The sequence below is a fragment of the Cynara cardunculus genome (genome assembly GCF_001531365.2).
Source record: "Cynara cardunculus var. scolymus isolate 2C chromosome LG 5, CcrdV1, whole genome shotgun sequence".
NCBI classification, from domain to species: Eukaryota; Viridiplantae; Streptophyta; class Magnoliopsida; order Asterales; family Asteraceae; genus Cynara; species Cynara cardunculus.
The window spans coordinates 33,525,412-33,530,413 of NC_037532.1; positions in this window are offsets into that span (position 1 = coordinate 33,525,412).

Sequence of the window (5,002 nt, forward strand, 5' to 3'; positions counted from 1 at the left end):
TCTCTCTCTCTCTATATATATATATATATATATATATATATATATATATATATATTCAAGATAGTCTTAAAACAATTTTGAGAAATAGACATGAAGCTAATTCAATTTCATTGCTACACTGGGACCATATTGTTGCTTATCTAAAGGTGTCCGATATGGTTTTATCCTCAATACTTTGATATAGAGATGCATAAGGTCCAAATGTTTTTAGTATGGGTTCGGGCCTTCCAAACCCATTTTCATTGAGCAGAAAAAAGCCCGGAGCGAACGGTCCAAGCTTTAGGGTTGAAAAAGAGTTCGATCGAGCTTTTCCATGCTTTTTCAAACTGGGCTTAGGCCTGAGCTTGCTTCCATGGTTTTAGTTTGATCGGGCTCTGAAGTCTTGCCCCAAACCGGGCTTCGGGTTCACTAGACCTAGGTTTTTTCCGGCTCGGTTTTCAATTTCGGCTTTTTTGATAAGGTGTTCTTTCATAGGATACCATCACTTAAACTAGAATCTTTAGAACTACTTTGGCGTGATTTACCATTATTCGACTGTGGTTTTGATTTAAAAAAATGCATGAATAAGTTATCTACTTTAGTTTTCGGATTTTTGCTAACATTAGGTTTAGGATGTTAGGATATTGAAGCCCGATAAACCGAGTCATGCAAGTTTATCATTGTAGGCATACGTGTGTTTCTTTGTAGACTCTTTTTAAAGGCCTTAGGTAAAAGGCTCGATTAGATATGCATACTGTAATGACCCGTCCCACGTATATAAAATGATATATTTGTGAGCTCTTTATAAGATCAAGTTTATGGACTGCCAATAACTTTTATCATGATTTTAAATTGATTCAGAGATTGATGGTTTTTAGGTACTTTATAATTGTCTCTTAAGTTGATATACCTAACTTGCCATCGGGGCCATGGATTCGTTGTGGCTAAAGATGCATCATTCCTATGTAAAGTGTCGGATATTTGTCGATTGCTTCGAGCTTCAGAAGACCAAAGACCGAGACTTTTAGCTCATTCCATTTGGTTCTGGGAGGAGAATTTGTACTTGATTGCCTTTTGCTCATAGCGATAATAATTGTTATGGTTAACCACAAGGGTGGTGCCTGATTGAGTTGAGTTTGACTCCAAATGTCAAAATTACAAGGAGGTCTCAGGTTCAAATCCAATGAGGAATAAAAATCGCCTTGTGGCCACGGAGGTTCAAATGCGGGGACTTCGGGCTATCTGCAAAGCAGATGGTCGCCCTGGGATTAATCGGCTCGCATAGCCGGTTGGATATCCAAGTTAATAAAAAAAAATTGTTATGGTTCTTATTGCTTTGTTGCGGATTTATCTCTATAATGTAAAATTTAATTGCTATTGAACTGGAAAAAAAATGCATCTACAAACATGAAACTGAAAATGCTAATTTTGTAGTCGTTAAACTTTAGCAAGTAATAATTGGTTCAATCATGCGTTTTCAATGACATTAAAGAAGAGAATTCAACTGATCATAGATGTATAATTCTTTACTCGAGAGAAAATTTTGTAAATTTTGTAAACATAAATTTCAAAAAGAATTAGTGGGAACTACAAATATTTTTCTTGGTTTACAAGAAAACGTAGATTGGTGGTACATAAGATAATAAATCACAGTCGATAATTCAAACACTTTTACACGAGGTTAGCAGTGATATTCATAATACAGAGGTCGATATCAAAAAATGAACAATCATGAAGGGGGTTTATGAAAAATACCTCGACCATTCACTTGCTTTAAAATACGACATATGGAGAAATTTTGTATGTCCAAGTGGCATCAGATATACCAATTAGGACACGACATGTGGAGAAACCACTGTAGCAAAAATTCGACTTTATTTCGTAGCGTGTTCCATATATATAAGTTTTTGATGTAATTTTTTTTTTATTCTTAGATATTTGTGATTAGGGTTTTGAGAGAGCAGCGCTTTGGCGTAGCCGCAGTACATTTCCTTCCGTCGATCTGCTTCTTCAGTGGTAAGCGATGTTGATCTTTCACTGTGCTTGTCTATCATATGCCTTCCATTTCATTAACTCAATCAGTGTTGCAGTTTGATTCATCGATTGCCAAATGGAATAAATAAGAATCATGAGATAAATTGATCTTCCTTACTTGGAATTGATGATCAATGTTGAGTTTGCAATAGATCCGTTCTGTAATCGTTCCGATTACTTAGATAATCAAAAACCCCTAACTGTATTTTATCAGATATGTAGATCTATCGAATATCTTACTACACTAACAATTAGGGAGCAAGCAGTACAGCATTATGTGCCAAATCCAACTTTTATAGGGTGTAACCGTTAAGAAATTTGCGGTTCTTTTAGTAAATTTTAATCATTTTATTTTTTAGATTGCTACTGTATTCTGTTTGTGGAAGATATTTTACATCAATCTCAGATCCCCTTTTCTTAAGTAGTTTTTTTGTATGATTGTAAAATCTAACATATTTGGTCCAAACCAGTCTGTTTGATCTATGCAAACACATCTGTTACACATGATTGAACGAAAATTAGACCTTCATGGCAATAACAGCTTTTTAATCCAGCCCATGTGGATCTTAGCAGCGCCCTTCTTAGGTCAAATATTGACTTTTATTTCTTTTGTCATCATTATGTTCCAAATCATATATTTTCTCCTTGTTCTATTTTGTGCAGGGTAACAAGGTTAAAGCGTCAAAGGAACTGTTGCTAAAAGAACACGTTTAGTGGCTATTCAACTTGAACAATATGAGGTATAATTTTTATAATTTTTTGTCAACCAAGTTTTTGAACGCAAATACATGATTTATATAACCACAAGGGTGGTGCTTGATTGGGGGATCGGTTTGAGCTTGGCTCCAAAGGTCCAAAAGTACCTGGAGGTCCTAAGTTCAAATCTGAGGAGGAATAAAAATCCTCTTGTAGCCACGGAGGTTAAAATGCGGTGACTCCGGGCTATCTGCAAAGCAGGTGGCCGCCCTGAGATTAATCGACTCGCATAGTGGGTTGGATATTCAGGTTAATAAAAAAAAATACATGATTTATATACATTGAAACATGTGCATTTTAATATGAATTTTATCTGGCAAGTCTTTTTCTCTACTCTTTATATTGGACATACTTATAGCTTTATGGTTTTCGGGTGGGCATTATACACGGGTCAAAATTCATGGTGTTGTGACTTGTGACAACCATTACAAGTGTTCTGTGTAAGGCCAAATGAACTAACTCCCTTTATGTGCTGATTGAACCACCGTAACAGTTTTTTTATTCACACATCAGTATTAAAACTATCTTTGTTACATTTATAATGTTATGATTTGACTGAAAGGGGCTCTAATAATATGATAATAGAAATGTTTAGGTAAATTTAAAGTAAAATATAAAATATAAACTCTTTTGTAATACGTAGGCTAGTGAACTATTCAGTATGTATCAAACATATGTTTGACAACAATCTTGCATGTGCTCAATTCACTAGTTTCAGGGGCGATCACTAGTTTCAGGGGCGAGGGGCGGGGGGCGTTTCGAGCCTCTAAATAAGTTTTTTATTGTTAGACTATAATGTAAGAAATTAAACTGAGACGAGATATAAGTTAATCCATATATAATTTGGATTAATCTTGGCAACCTACATCCTGCAGTTAATTATTTATTAATCATATATAGTCATATACTCATATAGAGATGCACAAAATAACCAATACAGGATCTAGACCGAAGGCAAGAATCGATATCAGTATTTTGGGTTAATATATTTATTTTGTGGGAGCAACAATTAACTGTTTTTAAGAAAGGAAAATTGGACCTAGTCGGAACCAGTTGGGATTGCTAAACTCAAATCGTTCCTAGTTTTCAACCTAAGGATCAAGCCGATCTCTGGTCAAGATTGGGATTTTTTTGGTTGGTTGGACCTAACCCAATAAAACAAGATGTCCAAACCCGTCCAAATTAGATAACCAGCTTCTTTAATCACGTACATAAATTACATATTACTTTTACATATTTAGAAGTCAATAAATTTAAATAACTGTAAAAAGAACTATAATCTATACTGGAGATGTAACTAATTTAAAATTTTATACAATACAAAAATTTAAAAAACATTAAAATTTAGATATTCACATGAAAAATCAATTTAATTTATTTACGAAATCTCCATATTCTTTAAAACATTTTTTAAAATAGAAAAATATGAGAGTGGATGAAAATTTTCAAATTTTGAAAAGTTCTAATAAAATTTTACTATAAAAAAGAAATAATATTTTATTACGGTTCCATCAATAAGAAATATTGATGTATAGAATAATTTTTCAATCTTTTATCTATTATTTTATTACATGTATATAATAATTTAATAATATAATTGATACTGTAAATTAAAAAAATAGAGAATCTTTTAAAAATGAATGTAATTTGTTTTGAAGATTTTGAGTTTTAATTCTCCATTTTGAAATAATTTTAGATAATCTATTGAAATAAACTTAGGGGTGTCTGGGATTGCTTATAAAAACAACTTATTGACTTATTCCGGTGTAACACCAATAATAAGCACTTTTGAGTGTTTGGATAAACAACTTATACCGGTGTCAAACCGGTAATAAATAGTTTTTGAAGAAGTTAAACCATTCTAGCTTATAATAAGTTAATAAGCACTTTTGTAGAAAAAAACATAAGTTGTTTCAAATAAGCAATCCCAAACACCTGTAATCATTTTTAGTCACACATAAGAAATTAGTAAATATACTCTAATCACATGTTACATGTTTAATACATTAAAATGATCATTGATTGAGTTTTTTAAGTATAAATCTTTTTATATTTCAGTTTGATTTTTTTTTTCTATTTTACTTTTTGAATTATTGATTTTTTTTCTGAAAAATAAAATAGAATAACAAAAAAAAATTAAAATTAATGAGACGTTTGATTTGCATCATATTTTATGAGTAAATAAAATATGTCAAACAAATAAAATATATTTGTTTGGTAATTGTGTACAATA